This window comes from Periplaneta americana, chromosome 4, assembly GCF_040183065.1.
Source record: "Periplaneta americana isolate PAMFEO1 chromosome 4, P.americana_PAMFEO1_priV1, whole genome shotgun sequence".
Lineage (NCBI taxonomy): Eukaryota > Metazoa > Arthropoda > Insecta > Blattodea > Blattidae > Periplaneta > Periplaneta americana.
Window position 1 is genome coordinate 158,167,839 of NC_091120.1, and position 23,742 is coordinate 158,191,580.

Here is a 23,742-nt window from a genome sequence, read left to right on the forward strand (position 1 = left end):
GCATTATCTGTTGTATATCCTAAATTGACTCATTTTACTTGTGTGGCGCATGCATTTCATCGTGTGGCAGAAGTGGTCAGAGACAATTTCCCTAAAGTAGATTTGTTGATTTCATCAGTGAAAAAAGTATTTCTCAAAGCTCCCAGTAGAGTTAACGTGTTGAAAGAAATGTACCCTGAAATTCCATTGCCACCAAAGCCAATTTGAACTAGATGGGGTACATGGCTAGAAGCAGTTGAATATTATGCCGAACATATAGACTCTATTAACAATGTTCTCCTTGCATTGGACTCTGAAGATGCAGTCTCAATTGATACTGCGAAAACAGTTACCTGTGACATAAGTGTGAAGAATGACTTAGCTCACATTCAGCATACATTTTCATGCATCATAAAAACGCTCAAAAGTCTCCAAAATAGGCACCTTTCACTATCTGAAAGTTTTGAAATTATAAATAGTACTGTGGAACAACTGAATCGTGGTAGAGGTAAAGTTGCAGATGCAGTAAGAGCTAAGGTGGACACTGTACTTTCAAAAGACCCTGGATATGAAGAACTACAAAAGGTTGTTGCTGTGATGAGTGGTGAATCAACAGTGAAGATTAACTTGGACTTATCCCCAGCAGACATTGTGAAATTGAATTATGTACCAGTTACTTCTTGTGACGTCGAACGCTCTTTTAGTCAGTATAAATCTATCCTCAGAGACAATAGAAGAAGATTCACTTTTCAGCACTTGAAAGAAATGTTTGTAACCTATTGTTATGGTAACAGACAATAAAAATTGTGTTTTGTTGAAACTACATTGGAAGATAAGGTACGTCCATTATATTTTTTGTTTAGTTTGATTAAAATGTACCAATATTTAACGTACATAGTAATTTTTTTATAATTTTAAGTCCATATTTAATTCCATATTTTGGTAAAAATCCATATTTAATTCCATATTTTGGTAAAAATAACTACATATATATTTACATATTTCATATATTTTTAGTCCATATAAATCCGTTCCCTGCTCATAACAATGAAAGTTTACGTTCAACGCGTTTCGAGGTACAATTCAATAACTTAACTTAAATTTGTAACCGATGATAATATTCATTTTGTTAGATAATCGAATGATGTTATCGATACAATCTGCTGATGCACCCATTGTATCCTAGATAGCTATGTGTTGCCAAGGAGTCCATGATCCGACGAATGCCTGCGTGTGTGTGGAAGCAAGAAGAGAACATTTTGAACATTTGTTATGAGTTTGTGAATTGATTAAAGTTGCAACACTTGCTACCAAGCTGACAATATCTAACAGATGTTTCATTATGTTCTTTCATTAATAACTAAAAAACTAAGGATTCGGACATATGTTTATATGAACTTTTTTTTTCCTGTTTTGGTGTGAGGAACATGCCCCCAAGTTTTGTCAAAGTATTTCTGAAACATCCTGTATATTTTAAATCAGTAAAGCTTCGTTAATCCGGACCCTGATAAGGCAGCCTTCGCTTAATCCGGACAGGCAAAAAAAAAAAAGTTGAGTTTGGAAAAATTAAAGAACCTTGTCTTAAGATTAACTTTTATGCATTAGAACTATGGAATTACAATATTACATCTATATTTGTTAGGCATATGCCCTTTAAATGCACCATAATAAACGTGTTTTGTTGCTATAAACGGAGTTTTAATGCACATTCTACTGTTATTTTAGATTATTTCAGTTAATCCAAGCTTTAGTTAAACCGGTCAACTTATCCCCTCGATTAGTCCGGACTAACGAGATTTTACTATATGTATATCTAATTTGTGACTTCGATAAATTTAATTCAATTCAAATAAAATAAACAAATTAAAAAATGATGATGATGATGATGATGATGATGATGTTGATGATGATGATGATGATAATGGCAGTAGTGATGCTGATGATGACTTTGATGATGATCAGGGGCAGGTATTTATGGAGATTAATTTTATCATTTGTGTTTTTTAATATTGGTGTCGGCGGAGATTGTTGGAGATTGATTTGTACTCTTGGCAGAGATTAATGGAAATTTTGGAAATTACAATTATTTGGAATTGGAGTATTAACTCAGTACGAATATTACTTTCCAAATAATTAACATTAAAGGTTCTTTGGATTCTGATAAAGGTGCGGTATGGCCAATAGACAATATTTGTTGGATTGAGACTGTTTAATATACATTCATTAAAAAGGAAGAAATCATGCAGTCTTGAAATTATTAATGAAATGTTGAATTCTCCGTCTTTTGCGTTCACTAATATAATCAGATCATCTGGAATACCATGTAATGCAGCCTACTTGGATAACAAATTCAAGTGAAAAAAAAAAAATCTGAAAAAAAAAACGACGCAATAGTCATAATTCGCGAATGTGTTCATATTTCGCTATAAGAACTCTATTTCACGATTTGTCGCGATTGTTTTATCCGTACATTGTTAATCAGAATCACTTAATTGGTAAGGATTAGTACAAATCTATTGTAAGCCTATATCTATTATGTCGTGATTTTCGCGATCTCCATAAATACCCGTCCCTGATGATGATTATGTTCATGATTTTACAGGAAAAGCCCTTACAGAGGAGGACACCAATTTTTACACATCGTATTTTTCTCGAGGATACGTCATATACGTCCGTTCCATTAAGACTACCTAGATTTAATAATGTGCAGCTGTATGTGAGTGAATACGATGATAAAAGACATTGTAAAGGTATTTTAGGTGCAGATCGTGTTTTGCATTCTAAAGACATTTTTTGTCGTCACGTTGGCATCCCTCTCTCACCTGCGCCCCCTGTAACGCTGTTTTGTCCGCCCGTCGCCGCGTATGATGAGATGGGAGTGCTAATACAAAACGCGGGGAAGTGAAAATGCTCTCTACTTTGTATAAGCGAATTTTCAGGCCACATCGAAGCCATCACACAAATTTGTTTTTTTTTTTTTTTCCTAGTTTGATTCGTTTCTTTTCTCTACTTCCTTTAAGAGAAATTTTGTTACGAGCATGGTCTCCATTTAGTTCCCTTCTCCGCTACCCTCACACTACTGAAAGAAGTTTCTGCAGATCGTCTTTTGTTGAAGGATGTTGCCAACCTATGCCTGCTACAGAAAGGGTTGTCTACTCATAAAATTAATATTCATACGTGATGCGAAGGTACTGCATAGAAACAGGGGAGAAGAAATAGTACAAATCTTTTTATATACACACAACTAGATGCTTCATTCACGAGCAGGTTTCCTGGATTCCCGACGATGCCAAATACTGTATTACATCGGTACGAAAGTTTCGTCTTCTAATTTTTTCCTTACTAAGTACAATTACTCGCTAGTCTTATGACATTTAAGTAAAGTGTTCCTACTACATATTTCATAAACATCCTGCTATTTTTCTACGAAGTCGACGTCATTTTCTGCGAACGTGCGTCATCTGTAAACGAGACGCTGTAGTTCCCATGTTCTACTCCCCAACCCCTCAAATATGGAATACTATTTGGTTTTTCGTTTTGAAACCTACATATTTTGAATATTAAACGTAAAGTATCGTCCTTTTTATTGCTGAATGCCCCTGTGAATGGTACGCCATACTTAAAAGTTTATAAAATGTTATAAAATATTAGAAAAAACAATTTCCTCAAAATCTGACATATTTCCTTCATAAAAATGGAGTACAAATGTGAAATACTATTAACAAGTTACAAGATTATAAAGTCAAAATGGTCTCTACCAAGAAAAGCATAGAACAAGCATTCAGCATCTTTATTAGAAGGTGTTTTCTCAACCGTAATACTGAATCCAGATGAATCGTCTCCAACGTCTTTTCTCGAACTTGTTTTATGGCTTCTTGTATTGCCTTTTCATTCCATTGTTTTTCAAGCTTGTTGGAAGGTGAGGTTTTCCTTCCTCCTATAGCCTATGTGCCAACACTAGTAACGAAACAGAAAGGCAGGGTATAAAGATGGGATACTAATAATACTAGTATATCATATTTGTGACACAATGAAGTTGTAAGTCTTAACCTCAAAACATATCATAATTTTAAAACGAAATCAGTTAAACATACATTGCTAAGAATATATATCATTAATACTTCTAACATTGAGGAATAATAATGTATATTCAAGAAAAAAACTTACCGCCAAAATTTTCACTTTCCTCGAAAACTCAGATGATAAACATTTCAATAGTTCAGCTTCTAACTGCAAAATGACACAGTACAGAGAAAGAGAGTACAGTGAGTAGTAATTTGAAAGGCTTCCGATAGAATACAACACGTCTCAGGTCGTATATCACACTATTTAATATTTTTACCCCTATTTGTTATTTGTATACTTCCTCTACTTATAAACAATGTATTCAGTTGGTATTTATGTAATTAGTACCAACATATTTCTTTAAAGGAAGCTTTTAATAGAAAAATGAGCATCTTCTGCGGACCTCTGGAAAAAGAACTAAGAAAGAGACTAGTGAAGTGCTTTGTGTGGAATGTGACATTGTTTGGGATAGAAACATGGAGATCACGACGAAATGAAAAGAAACGAAATGTGGATATGGAGAAGAATGAAGCGTGTGAAGTGGACAGACAGAATAAGAAATGAAGTTGTGTTCGAAAGAGTGGGTGAAGAAAGAATGATGCTGAAACTGGTCAGGAGGAGAAAAAGGAATTGATTGGGTCACTGGCTGAGAAGAAACTGCTTACTGAAGGATGCACTGGAAGGAGTGGTAAACGGGAGAAGAGTTCGGGACAGAAGAAGATAGCAGATGATAGGCGATATTAAGATTATGGATCATATGAAGAGACAAAGAGGAAGACAGAAAATAGGAAATATTGGAGAATGCTGGGTTTGCAGTGAAAGACTTGTCAATGGACAGAAAACTTGTGTATGTGTGTATGTATGTATATTTCTTTATGTATATAATTTGTTCGAACTGTTATTAAATATAGGATGGTGTTACTGCTTTATTTCATCATAGTCTGGAGTTTAGCGTTGCTCACTTGGCCCCCTGTTGCATGCACACCTGCGCGGTATCATGTCGCAGTTTTCTTAGAATCGGTCGTGGCAGTTAAAGTGGGGAAGGCAGATCTGCCATCACAGGGATGACTTGCTCCACCCCAGGGGGTGTTATGACATACGAGGTGTGTGATGTACATCCATCCAACTAACAGCTTTCAGCGGTCCCACAACAATACATCTGCCACTTGTCACTACCCATCAGTGACGGCTGGTTGCCTTCACATGGTGGAGTCAAGTGTTTTCTCCACGGTGCGGTCCGCATTTTGAAAGAAGAAAATTAAATTGTTTTTTCCGTGTCACATTATTGAAATTGATACGTCATGGAACACTCGAATTAAAGATCCATTAAACTATAGACCAAAATAGTCTTTTAAATGTTGTAGGAAGAATTTCCGAAAAATATTTAAAACAATTCTTTTAGAAAATGAAACTAGTTCGATTAATTAAAATGTGTCTCAGTGAAACGTACACCAGAGTCCTTATAGGTCAGTTTCTGTCAGATGCGTTTCCAATTCACTGTGGGCTAAAGCAAGGAGAAGCACTATCACCTTTACTTTTTAACTTTGCTCTAGAGTCTGCCATTAGGAAAGTCCAGGTAACAGAGAGGGTTTGGAATTGAACGGGTTACATCAGCTGCTTGTCTATGCGGATGACGTGAATATATTAGGAGAAAATCCACAAACGATTAGGGAAAAACACGGAAATCTTACTTCAAGCAAGTAAAGAGATAGGTTTGGAAGTAAATCCCGAAAAGACAAAGTATATGATTATGTCTCGTGACGAGAATATTCTACGAAATGGAAATATAAAAATTGGAAATTTATCTTTCGAAGAGGTGGAGAAGTTCAAATATCTTGGAGCAACAGTGACAAATATAAATGATACTCGGGAGGAAATTAAACACAGAATAAATATGGGAAATGCCTGTTATTATTCGGTTGAGAAGCTTTTATCATCCAGTCTGCTGTCAAAAACTCTGAAAGTTAGAATTTATAAAACAGTTATATTACCGGTTGTTCTTTATGGTTGTGAAACTTGGACTCTCACTTTGAGAGAGGAACATAGGTTAAGGGTGTTTGAGAATAAGGTGCTTTGGAAAATATTTGGGACTGACACGGATGAAGTTACAGGAGAATGGAGAAAGTTACACAACACAGAACTGCACGCATTGTATTCTTCACCTGCCATAATTAGGAACATTAAATCCAGACGTTTGAGATGGGCAGGGTATGTAGCAGGTGTATGCGAATCCAGAAATGCATATAGAGTGTTAGTTGGGAGGCTGGAGGGAAAAAGACCCTTAGGGAGGCCGAGACGTAGATGGGAAGATAATATAAAAATGGATTTGAGGGAGGTGGGATATGATGATAGAGAATGGATTAATCTTGCTCAGAAGAGGAACCAATGGCGGGCTTATGTGAGGGCGGCAATGAACCTCCGGGTTCCTTAAAAGCCAGTAAATAATTAAGTAAGTAGAAAATGAATAATTAATTTAGATTTCGAACACATCAATCGTGTACACATGAACGATTACTGTGTTAATATTGGACTGTGTCATCATTTAAACCCGCAGATAATTACAAAGATAGTTCAATGAACTGGTATCATTCATTCATTCATTCATTCATTCATTGACGTCACTCGCCAACATGGGTTTCTGCATTAAGATTATTGTACATTTTAATCACCTCTTTCACTCCTGTAGGTTTGTGTTAAAGTCACTGAAACAACCTCTATATTACATCCGTGGCGCTACAGCCCGTGAAGGGCTTAGACCAGCGGTGACCAAAGCGGGTGTCGTGATTGCATGGTGTAATCACAGACATTCAAACGGGTACGAGTTTCCTGTACATTGATGTGTGTTTCATACACGTACCGAAGACAAGCAGTGGCGGTATCATGTCGCTCTACAAACTCTGCCTCTACAAGCAGTAAGAGGAGGTTTCGTAAAGAATGAGAAGATCTTTTTTGTTATTCTGTCGGAAAAAATGTAATATGTTTACTTTCCTCAACGGTCCAATTAGGAGTATATAGAAACATTAATTGTCACGCTGAATAATGTATTATTATTATTATTATTATTATTATTATTATTGACACACAGTAAGTATGTGTTTCTATAATTCTTCTGTACGTGCATGAATATTGATATTTTTAGATATCCCTAGAAGGATATAATTATTAGGTTTTCTCTCAATTTTAATTTTCTTAATCTTTAGATGAGAGTAACTATTTATTAGTTATTCATTTAATAATAACAGTACTGTAGAAAAACTGATTCAATATTATGTGTCAACGAACTGTTAAACGCCAGGAACTGACATGTCTTAAATCATAGCCAGGAAGAGAAAGATGACTTAAATAAATGTAAGGAAGTCAGCTACCTAATGGGGTTTGAAATATCTCGTGCTCTAAAGCCTTTTAATATAACAGAATTTCTCAAAAGAGTAATGATTAAAATGGCTTAAATAACTTGTCCATAAGAAGTTCTTAATTTTGAAAAACTACGAATTTTTCGACCAAGTATCGAGAGAAGAATCTAGAAAATGCCTGATTATATTCAAGAGGAAGGTTAAAAAAAAAAAAAAAAAAAACAAGAAAGATCGTATATTATTCACTGGCTCTTGATGACAACAGTGACATTACTGATACAGCAAAGCTTGAGATTTTTATCCGCGGGATTGATCAAGATGTTAGTACAGGAACCACCAGAGGTTGTAGTTTTCATGCCAAGTATTTTTCCTCCGTCTCCTATTTATAGGCTGTCTGTTGCATGTAATCACTGCAGCTCGAGTTTTGGTCACCGCTGGCTTAGACCGACCAGCCGGCTGCTAGCCACAAGCCCACATGCCGAAGCAGAGGTGAACTATCATCCAACCAGAATGGAGGTAACATGTGGTTAGCACGATGATCCCCCCAGTCGTTATAGCTGGCTTTCGCAACCGGATTTCGCTACCTACCGTAGCTCCCCAAGTGCATCACGATGCTGGGTGGGTACCGGTCCCATACACTGGCCGAAATTTCATGAGAAAATTTCTTCCCTCATGAGGACTCGAACCAACGCGCATTCCGCAACGCGAATCCTAGGCAGGATGCCTTAGACCACTACGCCTCTGCACGGGACTCTCTGTATCACATGAAACTGAAAAATTCTGAACTCTAAATACACTGTACTTACTTCTCTTTCTCTTGATTTAAATAATAATATGCTTACCAAAACTCTAAGCATTAATTCAAACAGAGTGGTTGGAGTAGATCTATTGTACTGCTGGAGGGGAGCATCAGTAAATAATACAGAGAGTATACAAATGATTCATCGGGTTTTGACATAGTATATCTTAAAATGTATAATGTCCATCCATTTGTACTGATAGCCAATCGAAAGAGCACATTTGCAAGTTCTGTACATATAATTACAAATGTTCTTTGTGCCCTCCTCGTGTTACCCGACACACATCTATACGGTAGTTTAGTTCGACCCATTCACGTTGGAGCATGCCATTGTCGATGTTCCTCAGCGCAGCAGTGATGCGATCCCGGAGTTCAGCCAATGTTTTCGGCACAGGTGGCATGTAAAAATTCTCTTTCACGTACCCTCAAAGAACAAAAATCACAAACTGTGAGGTCAGGAGACCGTGGGGGCCACCTGAGGAGTGCCAAATCATCCTAAGCACATCGCTTTCGCAGAATCTTCCACACAGTTGCGTGAGGAATGTCCAGTTCGCGACTTGCTCGACGTGTTGATTTTTGTGGGCTACGAGCGAATGCCTCTCGGATTCTGTCCACCTTTTCAGCTGAAACACCTGGTCATCCTGAGCTTTTTCCTTTACACAAGCACCCTTTGTCTTTCAACTGTCGATACCACCGCAGAATGCTTTGGTGGGTTGGTGGGTCTCCTCTGTACTGTCTCCGAAACGCACTCTGCACAGTGATGAGGACTGAGTACTCTGATATTCCAAAACTCAAAATGCTTTCTGTTGATCAGTCACCATTTTACCAACCGCCACTAGTGAGTCACTGAAGAGTCAGAATGAAATCTGAAGTGAGGGATACCAAATTTAAGAATATGCTCCTTCTATTGGCTATGAGTACAAATGGGTGGACATTAGAAATTTTAAGCTACACGATGTCAAAACCTGTTGAATCATTTGTATACACTCTGTATTTACAGTGTTGCCATATCTTAATTTTTAGTTCATATTTGTGAGAAAAAAAAAATATTTAAAAGATCGGGAATATGATTTATGTAAATATAAAATTGTCTTCACTTGCATCAAAGAATCGCGTGAGGGAGTCCGAGTCTGCGAGTTTTTCTTCACTCGTACAATAGACATAAAATGGAACTCAATCTCGATATTAAATTTAATTGTGTTTACAAATTGAAAACATAACGTAGTTTACAAAGATAACATAAATTTTGGTTACACAGAGGAACATTGTGCAAACGATTACATAACGTCGCCAGTAAAGAAAAGAGCTTCAAAAGTTTTATGTTACTTTGAAAATAAAAGAAAGAACGACGCAAACAGCGGAATACTTTTGTTCCCTGCATTGTTGTTGACTTCGCTCGTGTTTTGCGAGCGGAAATTGAAAATGTGGGTTATTTCAGCAATCGATCCCTATATTGTGGCAGTCTTTTGTTCACGGCAGTGTAAGAATCGCGCTACACATTGTTTATAGAACGAGCTTCACTTGTTTTCCATCTCTTCGTTGTCAAAGATTCCAGCACAGAAGCGCTCTAGAAGCAGTGTCAGATTCTTTCGAAATGGGCTTCCAATTAGCGCGTAATCAGAACCCAGTGTTTTAAATGGTAGTTTAAGTAATCCTAGAGCTTCAAAACAGGAAATTCCATACATCACAGCCATCGGATCAAAGTGGTTAAGAATTTTAATTCTGAGATAAATGAAAACATCTTGTATCTAAGAAAGAGGTGACTTACTTTGCTGATGAAAAACTTTGAAATTTCATCCATCCCAGCCACTGTCAGATTAAAATTCTTAAGAGGCGACTAACCAGGACGTGATGTTGCTCTCAGTATAGGCTTGGTTCTCACATAATCGAGACGTGAGTTGAAATTGAGTTATTTTTTTCTCAGGAGGAAGGCCCATAGGCAAGCACCGCAGCCTTAGGCTTATTGTGCAACCTCCTAATATTGAAATTATTGTTGAAGTCCATTTAGGATCGCTTCTCAAGCGCATGATTCACTGCATGGTGCCATCATATCGATTCAGCCACAGCATCCAGTTTTGACTGGAGACCATACATGCATACCTGCGATATTCCTCTGCAGCCTCATCAGATCGATGGCATCTGTTCGTAATTCATGTAATTGAGTTAAGCACTTTGCAATTTTCACCAGAACATTTAGAATACGCGTATGACGGAGTAGCCTATTTGCTAAGTTTACGATTTACACTTTACATTCTCAATAACAGCGGCAATGATGCAGCGCACGAAAGAAACTACATACAGTACATTATCGCCGCGGTCTCATGCTTAACATTCGGCAGGTCTTTGAGCGGCCTAGTCTTTGAAATTTAATTGTATTATTGTTTTTAATTTCTTATGTCGCAGCTCCAATCACTCGCCTCAATTTCAATGTTGAAACCAATAAGCTGCTTTCATTATAAAATGACATCTACTTGTCTAAACCACGTGGACTAAAACCGAGGGCATGTGATTAAAAATTATTATTAAGGAGTTATTATTAAGAGTTACGAATGTCAACGTACTCGTATAAGAAACAATAATAATAATAATAATAATAATAATAATAATAATAATAATAGCCATTTAACAATATAACAAACTAGTGCTTATTCTTATCGAGGAAGTAGGCATGACAACGTGACGCTTAGAGTGAAACCTACAGAGCAACAATCGGTCGGCAAAATTATGTTTTAAAAGCACACCGCCGCGGCGATTGCGCCGTAAGTTTGGCAACATTGTCCCGCCAAACAAGAAAAAATCGCACCTCGCTTGATTGGTATTGTATTGCCAGTTTGTCCCTAGCAGACGAATTTTTGCATTATGAACTCCGGTGGAAAGTTATGTTCTCACACAATGTGACAACACTGTAAAAGATACCTCTCTAGCCCGCACTCACCCCTCTCCTATTGAGCTACTTCCTGTTTCTTGGCTTAAACTAGTATAGAATGTAATATATTATGCCTATGAAAGAGATTTCGACTTAATTTTCCCTTTGTTGATGAAACATTCATGGGTTGTGTAGCCTACTTTTGCACAGCCACAATGTTGCCACGTAGTATGTATGTGATGACTGATGAGTTCACTCAGAAAGTTTGAGGCTACATTATTGGTTTTTAAAAATATATTATATATGTTGTCAAACTTTGTCTAACAAGGAACTCCTTGAGTGCGAGGTCGCAAGTGCAGTCTCTATAGGCATCCGATAAGGAAAACTCAGTGCGCAGAAACCAGCGGACGTGACTGTCTCGCGCAGATGACGTATGCTCCCGTTCCTAGCATGCTCTCACGCCTACTGCAGGGAGGTAAGAGGGGTATAACATGCGCGTCGCGAGGAGTCCGAGCTGAGTTTTGCTTGTAGGATACCTATAGTAAGGCTCATTTGAAAGTGTTGTGTTAACAATTGTGGCAGGAAAAATATTAGCTGCTAATGACTCACCATGTGCATCAGGAGGGCGACAGAAAATGAGTGTCAGAGAGGTACAGAGATCAACCCTCTATGGGATGTATGTATTACACTTCACAAAATGGACATCGTCGATATTCAAGAAATGTTCAAAACAAACCACTAACTTGCGCCATGAACACCGAATGAAAAATGACGCGTCACAGTGATCACAAAGGTTCGCACCATCAAGATCGAAGGCGAACTTCTTGAGAGTTATAAACTCCCTACGATTCTTTCTCGTGTCAGATCTTACAACTGCAGTAGGGAATATTTACGTCACAGCAAGCAAGAGTGAGGAAATGGGCTTAGCAGAACTACAGCTATGGTATGAGCAGTGCTTTTGGCCAATATCTGGTGAAAATAATTGCTTTTGTTCGATTCTGGTCTGCGTATAGAAATCCTACTCCTTTAGAGCAAACTATTCCTCTTGAAAAGTGTGTGACATTGCAATTCATACCACTTGGAACCACTAGATAAATTCATCCTCTGGATGTTCGTTTTTCTCGTGCCTATTATTATCGCACCATCTGCAGCTACGTCTTAAAGGATAGCCAGTTTCACGATAAACTCCACGACAGTTATGAACATAGACCGGAAGTTTAGGCATTATGAATCATTAAAATAGGCAGGCAAAAAGGCATTATAAATAGGTAAAATACGCAATAAAAGGCAATTACAAAAACCTTGCACTTACCACAAAGGGATTTCGGCAGCAAGAAAATCTTTATACAAGTCGAATGCAAATTGAGATTTTCGACTCGATGTTGCAATTACTGTTGGAAGCAAAGAAATCTTCTTCCCAGTAGCCTTTGAAATTGCATTTTTGTGTTTGGTTGTGCTGATATGTTGCGATATGAAATATTTAGATATACAACAACGTCGCAATGAAAACTGAAAGAAAAATAACCGTTAAAAATAACGTTAGACCCGCACTCATTGTTGCTTTGTCAAATAAACACAAGCGATAATTAAAACGCTTACTGTTATACATTTTTGCACGGCAGCACTCATTGTTGCAAAGAGAATATGAACTGACTGAAAGACAATAATATACATTCGGTGAAGTCACTTTCATTGTAGCGATTATAGAAATAAATTAAAATATACCTGTAGGCAATTTTTAATAATAAATTAATAAATAATAGATAAATCATCAAATAAAGACAAAAAAGCATTTATTTTGTAAATTAGACATTTATATTTAAAAAGTCAGAAAAGGGCAACATAAAACTGTGACGTTTCAATCACAAAGGTATAATTCGTACAGATTTACTTTCAAAATGAAGATAGATTTAACTCATTTAAAAAGGCATTCTTCCAAAGTTCCGGTCTCTGATTATGAAGAATGGTTTCCTTAGCAAGCAAGTCTCTATGTGGGAATTCTACCTTTCAAAGCATAACAACAATAGCAAAAAACACGAAAGTGCAAGTCTGTTACTTTCAGTTTTTTTTCAAAGTAATAATTCCTTTATCTTTCATCAAAACTAACAGTCTTAAATAAAAAAATTATGTGGATTGTCACTATGTGAATATTTTCCTTCATAATGCCACAAAATGGATCAATTTCAAGTTGGAAATTTTTTCCCCCTCGCTAGATTTGTGTTTGGGACCACTGTGCTGTGGCGTAAGTTTATCGAGACCGTGACGAAACACTGTACATGTTCCAACCAGTGTTGAGTGATATTGATTCATTTTTCCCTTAGTTTAAACCACGTTCCTATTTACCATATTTTGCTATGTTTTCTTTATTCGCTTTTTATCTGAGAGTGCTCACCCTATACACTTCTCTGTCGTCTCTCTATTTTTTGTTCATACTCTTTGTCATTGTCCAAAATTCAGAGCTATGCTGAGTAATCGGAACTGCTATTACGCCACAGAATTTTGCAGAATTTTTATACAAAGGAAAACTTGCCGACAGGAATTTAGAAACATCTGTGAAGTCATCTTTCAATACATTCCCTATTTCTTGGAATTTTCCGCCACACAAAATGATCCAATACATTCACTTCCCCTCCTCTGTCAGTATCTATCCCCTCGGAGATCAGTGCCTCCTCGTTTCTCAGCCTACAAACGCCTTCTCTGTGGTTAGTATCACCAGATAATTAAATCTGAGTTGGAAGGATGAATTTAGTAATTAACCTATTGGTATTTTCGTGCTTGTCACCAGTTATAATTATATTTAATCAGTGTAAAAGGGAATCATGTCCACTCCTTTACTTAGTATCGTATTTTACAAGCATAATATTTGTTATATTTATTCATAGAATTAAGGCAGAGAGTATTATTTATTGATATTCTAAAGGGTGTTTCTAAATTAGACGGACAAACGGGCAAATCGCAATATAGCGAACGTAGAAGCTCCGCCCACGACCCCTTCCACTTTTTCCCTACGAGCTCATCAGACACTCTACGTCAGTGATCGCCAAAAGCTGTGTCGCGACACATGCCCCTGTCTCCACTCAAGCGTAACCATGACATCATATCCCCACCTCTGTTTACAGCCATCACTTCGATATAAGTAAAGACATTTATCAGCAGCGGACGTACGCATGTAATGTTACAAATGTGTAGGATAATATTATGTTTCGATGTCTTTTCGAAAACAGATAGTAAGTAAAAAGTTAATTTTAAGGAGCATGGAAGGAAAAGTATTTATTTTGTGCAGATGGAAAAAATATGAGATACTTAATTTGTTGTAAAATTTTAAATGAAGTATAAAAGAACAATGTACGTTGTCATTATTTTTCTTGTTATGAAGACTACCACGCCCTTACCTGTAACTTGAATAATAAACGAACAATAAAAAGTAACGGCTTCTATGTCTTAATCGGGGTAAAATACTTCGACGTTTTTTTTTCGACGTATGTAGTGTAATTTGTATATTTCATTAATAAATAAACAATAAAAAGTATTGGCTTCTATGTTTTAATTGGTGAAAAATACTTCCACGTTTTTTTTTCTAAGTATGAGTGTAATTTGAACATTTCATTAATAAATAAACAAGAAAAAATATCGGCTTCTATGTCTTAATCGGAGTAAAATACTTCAACGTTTTTTTTTTAAGTATGTAGTGTAATTTACAACTTCGTGACCAGCCTGGTAGTTTTTCTAATTTCAAATTACTGCTGATGTAAAGTACACGCTCTTTCTATGTTAAATAAGAAAATAAATTTGTTATTTTATTAATAATACAAAAATAATTAATAGAAGGATAAAAAATTAACATAGTTAATAAGTAGAAGAATATTATATTGCTTTCGTTTTTTGGTCACAATCAGTCTCTGCACTGTTATTCACTGCATTACCTGAGGAGATACCCACTCCACCCCTCTCCCTGCGATAGTAGTGTGCGGGTTGCATTTCTATTACGTCACAATTTCGTGGTGTTTGGCACCCACTGCTCTACGTGATAGGCGAGTGTTGTGTCAAATGCACATTTCATATGGGTGGGGATAACTTTCCCTACTGGCGTTCGCTATATTGCGATTTATCCGGACAAACTTTTGGATCTGATAGATAACCTTCATCCAAACACTTTTAGTTAAGTAACCCATGGGCTCGGACGCTTCGTTTCAGTGCAAGAGGGTTTAACGTTACCACCCAGTTTGTTTACCCCGTCAACGCAGTATTATTTTTCGACCCAGTTTGTTTATTCCCTGCATTAACCCAATTTGATTACTACCTCTAGTTTATGAATCCCTTGTTGACTCTGAAGAAGATCTTGCAATACGGATTGTCTGCGCAGTAGCTGAAATAAAGGAAATATCTGGCGTTTTTGTTAGGGTACCACAAAGTTGGACTCTCACTTTAAAAAAGGAACAGAGGCCAAGGGTGTTTGAGAATAAGGTACTTAGAAAAATATTTGGGACTACGAGGGATGAAGTTACAGGGGAAATAGAGAAAGTTACACAACGCAGAACTGCACGCATTGTATTTTTTACCTGACATAGTTAGGAACATTAAATTCAAACGTTTGACATGGGTTGGGCATGTAGCACGTATGGGTGAATCCACAAATGCTTATAGAGTGTTAGTTGGGAGGCCGAAGGGAAAAATACTTTGCGAAGGCCGAGACGTAGATGGGAGGATAATATTAAAATGTATTTGAGAGAGGTAGGATATGATGGTAAGGACTGGATTAATCTTGCACAGGATAGAAACTGATGGCATACTTATGTGAGGGCGGCAATGAACCTCCGTGTTTTCTAAAAGGTATTTGTAAGTAAGTAATTATATTTCTATTTCTTTTTTAATTTCATGTTAATAATCTCTTTGCTATTTCTTTATTAATTTCTTTCTTCTTATTATTGTATTAGTATATTGTGTTTTTGACTCTATTCTTTTTCGTATACCACATCTTGTTTGTTCTATTGTATTATGAATTAATTTATGAAGCTACTAGACCTATAATTAGAGCCTAGTTCTGTTGGAGCACATATTTAAAATAAATAAATAAATAAATAATGAATTAATGAATAATGCGGATATATTTAAATCAGCCCCTTAATGTGTGATCGGTTGAGATCTACCTTGTCAGGAATATAAAAAGAGAAGCTTAAAGAATTACATTTTTAATATTAAATTCTTTATTTTGCTTCCTGATTCGTTTCAATTTGAATTTAAAATTTGAACGTTTTTATCGCTTCTCAGTTTCTTTTTTGCTCTCTTTTCATTGGTTTTAATTGCGTTTTTTCTCTCTTTCCTTTATCTGACACTGAGCACAAAACGAATGAAAAATGAATTGAGATTCTCCTTGCATCGTTACCCCTCATTAAGCCGGATAACCGTGGTTTAAACATTAATTCAATTTGTAAGAGCGAATTAAAAAGAATCTGGTCGCTAAATCCCAGCCTATTGAAGGGAATGTGAATGTGATAACAAAAGAAGAGCTGCACAGCGCACGACTACTTAACTAAATGAAGTGGAGCAACCACAACGACATTTTGTATCACTTTTGGTTGCACATGTGTGTCTCCGATGCTTTTATATCATTTCTTTGCGATCCTCCGCCACAACGGTGCCCTCTGTCGTTAGAAATGGCCATTTCATTGATTGCCTCTTATCTTTGGAACAGTCGAATCTCGTCTTGTTTCGCTTTTGTCTTCTTTTGTTGTCGTCGTCGCGCTTTTCGCTTGTTTTATGTCTCCTTGGTGACTCCAATGTTTGATGGACGCTTTTATTCTGAGCTCACTTTCGTTAACTTGCGCAGTTATTTTTATGAAAAAAGACGAAGAAGGCGTACATATTCGCCATTAAATGACGAAAAAGGCAACTTCTTTTGTTTTCATTTAGCTCATATTACCTCGTATGTTTACATACAAAATGTTGGAATGCGCCTTTCAAAAATTTTCAAAGGATCTCGATCGTCATTTTATCTGCAATTTTAATGTACAGTGTTTGTTATGTGTGTATTCTTTGCTTTGATTGAGAGTGAAGAAAATTAATTTATGAAAGAGATGCATATCTTTCGGCATTTCTTTTTATTTTAGTACTTATTTATTGGAAAGAATAATTTTATCACTCAAAGAAATGTGTGATTCTAAAAGTCTTAATACAACAACACAGTTTTCAGTCGTTCTGATAATCTTATACTAAACATCGGGGGTGCTATTCATAGACACTTCGCAGCACGCGCTATGAGCGTACTAAGCTAGCCCCGGCTATCCACTGGTTACTTGTACAGAATTCAAATCATATCCTATCGCTAACACTGGTTTACGAATACGAAAAACGCTGATCATCCACCGGAAGCCCGCGCTAAAAATGTCTGTGAATACGGCCCCGGATGTTTAGGAAACTGTCTATTTTATTTTAATGTTCATATTTAAAGGCTTTTTAGTAAATGTGCACGAATCATGAGAAATGAAGCATTCTGATGAAGTTTGATTTTGACCTTTTTTGCGTCTTTTACCGTTTACACCTTTTTTAATTTAATATATACTTTTTTGCCCTTATTTTATTTTTATGTGTGCTTTTTTGCCTTTTTCTTTATGACTACTCACTCAGCACTACTGCTTTATTTCTGCGTTTGAAACTAAGGAAATTGCAGTTCTTATAGTAGCCATAGATATGAGACACCATGTTGCAATGCAGTGTTGTTGTTTCGTTTACTCTGCTATTCGACCATGTCCTTATCCAGCACTGCTACCTGACTCCTGGCTTAGTTGCCTCTTGAGTGATGCCTTATTGGTGTCACTTGTGAGGTTCAAACCTGTTGACTAAACAACAACAAACATCAGTTATTAGTCGAATACATGAAGCGTTGGATTTCCACATTGATAACCCGGTTTCGAATCCCGGTGAATCCAACTATAATTTTTGGTGGACAAAGACGGTGCTTGCTGGTAGAACTTTGCGGCTCTACCGACGTCTCTTTATTGTTACATTAATCATCATCACACTGATTTTGTCCAATAAACGTGACAGAAGTTTGTGCGTTAATCTTGAAAAGTTGCTTATTGTTTATTGTAACTCAAATTATGGACGTGAAGTTGTGGATGAATAAGTACAAGTGAAACAAGTCTATAGAACGGAGAAACTACTTTTCCACTGTACTTTGTTAAGTTACTTATGGATGTTTACTCTATGAATTATGGGTGATTCAATATAATTTCAATGCCTTTCATTGCCCTATTTTTGTTGTTTTAGAACCTTTTTAGGCGCCTAAAATACTATTTTTAGTACCTTAAATTCCGATGTCTAGTTATCACCTATATGAGTCACAATATTAGTGATTGTCCACTTATTCAAGCGATAATTCTATTTCGTTCCAGATTTCTGTTTTGCATTGTGTGATAATTGTGGATAGATCTAACGTTTCGGAGCTTTGTAGTCTCAGCAAATACCCGGAAGAAGATGAACTGAGCTCAGGGCGCAATTTAATTCGCGTATAGCTCTGGCATTTCTGTCCGAGGAAGATGTCGATGCGTTTGACGATTTGGAAACCACTGCTGCTGATGAATTAATTCCGGTCTTTAACTAAAGGTATCCATAAAATAAGTAACTATTTTCATGAAAACGATATAGTTCATGATATTTGTATTCATAAGATGATTGTACACTACAAACTCACTCATACACACTCAGTGGTTCCTTTCGACATGTCGTCCATTGATGTCCCTGCACAATTCCCATCTGGACACGATTTCACGGAATGCATTTCTCAGAAACTGTGGTGTGATTAGTGACACTGCATCACGAATTCTTTTTTCAGTTCATCAACGTTAGACACTTTTCTTGTGTAGACTTTGGATTTAACAAATCCCCATACAAAAAAGTATAATGGGGTAAGTCTGGGGATCTTGCTGCCCATGGTCTACGGCCGCCTCGTCCAATCCACCGGTTGGGAAACACTTCATTCAAGTAGTCCTAACAATTGTCGCATAGTGGCAAGGTACCCGTCTTGTTGGTAAACAACAGTGTCTGCGATACCATCTTGTCCCAATTGTGGCTGCAGAAACTGTCAGCATATCCAAGTAACAGGCACCAGTAATGGTCTTATCGCTGAAAAAAAAATGATCCATAGATATTTGTCTGCGTGATTCCCAACCACACATTGGTCTTTGGACTGTCTCTGATATGCTCAATGAAATTCGTTGGAGGTTTGTCGGTCCGTGTCCAGAAGGACCGTAGACCCGGTAGAGACTGACAGCGGAGAATGTTTCCCCCGGCCGGCCGCACAGTGTTCAATTTTCCCAATCTAGGTGAACAAAAATCAAATTTTGACTTGTTTTAGTTAGGCATAGATGAATATGAATTCATGTTCTTTAAAATTTGAAGAATGTTGTGAGTAATAGCGTTTACTGTCTTATTAGCGACAAGCTATATTTAGAAGGGTATCAACAATGAGTTCTTCCCAACACTTCTCGCTCCTGTTGAGTCATAGACAGAGAAGCCTGTTATATGCGTGAAAAAGAGCCAAATGTAAGTGATTTATTATGATGTGAGACATGGAATCTGTTCAGATAGGTATGTTCTTACTAATGTAACTTCAATTACAAGTTTGTAAAGTATTTTTCTTCTTACAGTACAGTTTAAACATTACAATTCAAAAAAGAAAATTAAATTCTCCAAATGTAACGTGAATTTTAGTATAGACGGTCACGTCCGGTTACAACAATTCTTTTACATTTAATACAGCATCATTTAGAATGTTGAATCCTTGTTTTAAAGTTTGCGCGTTCTTGCGCATTTATCAGTAATTGAAGCGTTCATTTCCAGAACGTTGTAAGTGCCAATTCGTAAAGTTTACAGTAGGAGCAAAAATAGTTTTATATAGTACATACAACGTTGTAACTTGCACAACCTGAAAGTGCACTACTTTATTATTGGAGCAGCACTTTCTTCATAACCTTTCGTAATATTGTCAAATAGGGGCACCTACAACTGATATATGTGAAAAAATAGATTCTCCCGGTTTCGGCACTTACAACGTTATGGAAATGCACGCTTCAATCGACTTTTTTTCAGTGCTGGAGCATACGGTATCTGTTCCATGTTTGGCTTAACAGCAGAAGAGAATCATGGAACACGGAAGTTTTTAATCACTATCTGAGTGTTTTAGGCCTACAAAATTATTCACATGACATCGAATATCAGGTTAAAAATACGAGGGGGTCCAGGAAATAACGACCGTTTTGTTTTAATAATTAAAAAAATATATTTATTTGAAAAAAACAAAGTCTGTTACATAACTGAAGCTTCCTTTACTTCTCTAAATAATCACCACCTACATTTAAACATTTGTCGTATCTGTTCACTAGCTTTACAATTCCCGTGTTATACTCCTCTACCGCCAGGTCATTAAGCCAGGTGTTAACTGTCTTCTTCAACTCTTCATCACTTCCAAAACGCGTACCACCCAGAAAGTCTTTCAGCTTAGTGAAAAGGTAAAAATCGCTAGGAGCAAGGTCTGGACTATAGGGCAGATGATCGAAGATTTCCCAACCGAATTGATCCAGCAATTCTCGAGTTGAAGCAGCAGTGTGCGGGTGGGCACAGATTTTGTGGTAGCCAAGATGTTGCGACACAATTTCACCAAGCAAAGAACGAGAAATGTCAGGAAAGGCAATATGCAATTCGTCGAGTGATGTGCGCCTGTCTTGCAAGATTCTGTCGTTCACTTTAGGCTTCAGGTCTTCTGTGATGAGTGATGGGCGTCCGGGTCGAGTTTCATCGTGGACATTTGTTCGCCCATTGTTGAACATTTCGCACCATTTTCTCACATTTCTTTCATTCATTACAGTATCACCATACACTTCTTTCAATTGCCGGTAAATTTCTGCAGGTTTCAAATGTCGGGCATTCAAAAATCGAATCACACTCCTCACCTCACAGTCGGCGGGATTATCAATCACGTCGTTCATTTTGAAGTAACACAAAATGCACAATGGCGACTTGTTGCAACCAGTACTCACAACATTATGAGAACACATGTTAAGGAAGCCAGTTGACCTTCAAACAAGGAAGGGGAGTCAGCTACGCGGCGGGTATGCGCGAACGGTCGTTATTTCCTGGATCCCCCTCGTACATTGGAACATTTTTATGTAACCTTAAAACATGCACAGTTAATCAGAACGCAAATCACTAGCTCGACAAAATGAATAACTTCTCTGCATGCTAACGAATTGTTATGAAACTTTGTACATGCATTACAGGTGGCACATGTTTTGTGTATAAACTTTGATTTCGTTTGCACAATAAAAACTACACCTTTATAGCGGGTGCATTTACACAGAATTAATCACTTCTTTCCTATCCAACAGATTTTTATGAAACATTGTACGAAAGTTACAAGTAGCATATATTTTTTTGTGCACAAACTATATTTAACTATATTTACGGTTCTATAAGAGGAACCACCCCTTTATAGAGGTGTAAGTAAACAAAATTAATAACTTCTCTCCTATCCAACAGATTTTTATGAAACTTTGTATGAAAGTTACAGGTAGCAAATATTTTCGTGCACAAACTATATTTACTGTTCCATAAGAGGAACTACCCCTTTATAGAGGTGTAAGTAAACAAAATTAATAACTTCTCTCCTATCCAACAGATTTTTATGAAACTTTATACAGAAGTTATAGGTGGAATATATTTTTGTCTACAAAGTCTGATTATGTTTGTACTCCTTTGTTCTGGTGCATTTAGACAGAATTAATAACTTCTCTCCTATTATTTTTATGAAACTTTGTAAAACAATTAGGCCTACAAGTAGCATACAGATGTAATCAGAATTTGTACACAAAAATATATGTTACCTGTAACTCCTGCACAAAGTTTCATAAAAATCTGTTATGTAGGAGAGAAGTTAATTTTGTGTAAATACACTTCATGTAAAGGGGTACTTCTTCTTATGGAACAGTAAATATAGTTTGTACACAAAACATATATTGTACCTATAACTTCCGTACAATGTTTCAAAAAATCTATTAGATAGGAGAGAAGTTATTGTTTTTGTCTAAAACCACCCCCTATAAACGGTTAATTCATCTTACATAAACGTAGTCACTTCTATCTCACAATCTCACTTTCTCAGTTGTAAGACGTATCGTTTCCTCTTTTTCTAAGAGTTAAAATAATAATGTGGTATATTTTAAGTGAAATGCCTGTGTTTGACCTACAAACTGATAAGACTTTTGTGTAAGATGAATTTCAAAAGTTTATAATAGGGAAAGCATCATCGCTTTCTTTATTGTGTCAGCTGACAGATGGCAGTTTCCAAATCGAATGTAAATAAAAGGAAATGGTGTCATACGCTGATAAGATAACAGTCGGTCATGCAAATATAAGCTAAACGAGTTCATTTATAGGGTTCAAAGGAGGTTGGGTATTCGAAATTTAAAAATGGAAACTCGATTTCATATCAATATGTGAAGATTGATATGCATAACTTTTACAAGAATTAGTATTGCTTTATTGTGGAAATGAAAAAATCACAAGCAAAGTACTTGCCTGCTTATCACATGTGGAAATGAAAAGATGATAATGAAAGCAAAAATGGTAAACCGGTAAGACCAAAATATTCTAAAAAAATATGGAAAAGAACGCTTATGAGTGCGTAGACAGTCGAAAAAAGAACGAAAAACAATTTTACAAAATGTATCAATAAATAATAATATACTACACCTACATCAACTGTAAATATGCAATTATTCTGTGTTAATGAAATACAATGTCATAAAACACTTTTAAATTACTTCAATAAATATTTTATTAACAATAAGTTTGTTACACCTGTATGAACAATATCTAAAACTGTGAACATGATTACATAGCAGGCAATCCAAGAGATTTCATTGAGGGGACACTATGGTGAAATATCTGTGAAAAATTAAGAAAATCCACTCAAAAATTTATTGTGACTCTCTATTTAGACTGAGCTCAAAAATCTAATTCATTTATATTCCCATTTCTATTTTCAAGCTTTTGAGCAAATATATACTAAAAATTTTGAAAACTTTGTTGCAAGGAGTCTTTTTAGTGACGTCAAGACAAAATATATTAAAAAATATAATTTCAAAACTATTAGCCCTAAGGGCATCAGATTTTGTACAGATGATAGTATTGCGAGCATGTTTATGTAGTTTAAAATTAATAAATGTTTGATGAAAATTGTAGAAGTTTTAAAACTCACATGTGTTCCCTTAATTCCCTCTCACTTTTTATTGATCGCTTACAGAAAGGAAAATGACATAGACATTCATTTTTTCATTATTACTTATTGAAGAAGAAGTATAATTTCTCTCCGTCCATGAGTTCCAAATAATCTTTCTTCATGTTTGTTTATGTGACAAGTTACTTTCTAATTATCTCTTTTTGAGTCTTGGACACAGAGATGTTTGTCTCTCCGTTTTGATAACTTGAAATAACACGAATTGATACCTAATTATCTCTGGTTTCGAGAGATAAAAGGAAAATTTCTCTTTCTATGTTTCTGTGACTATAAGTGATACAATTATAGACAGATTTTACTTTCTTTCTCCATGAATTAAAATAATGACTTAAAAGCCACTTCCCAGTCATCACTGTTGACGTAATGAGAGAGTAGTTCCATTGCTGAA

At 36.3% G+C, this 23,742-nt stretch overlaps 1 protein-coding gene across 1 annotated transcript in view; it reads left to right on the forward strand.

Annotated features, from left to right (window-relative positions):
• Positions 1–23,742, forward strand: part of LOC138698354 (chondroadherin) — a 73,900-nt gene that overhangs the window by 44,137 nt on the left and 6,021 nt on the right. The window lies entirely within an intron of this gene.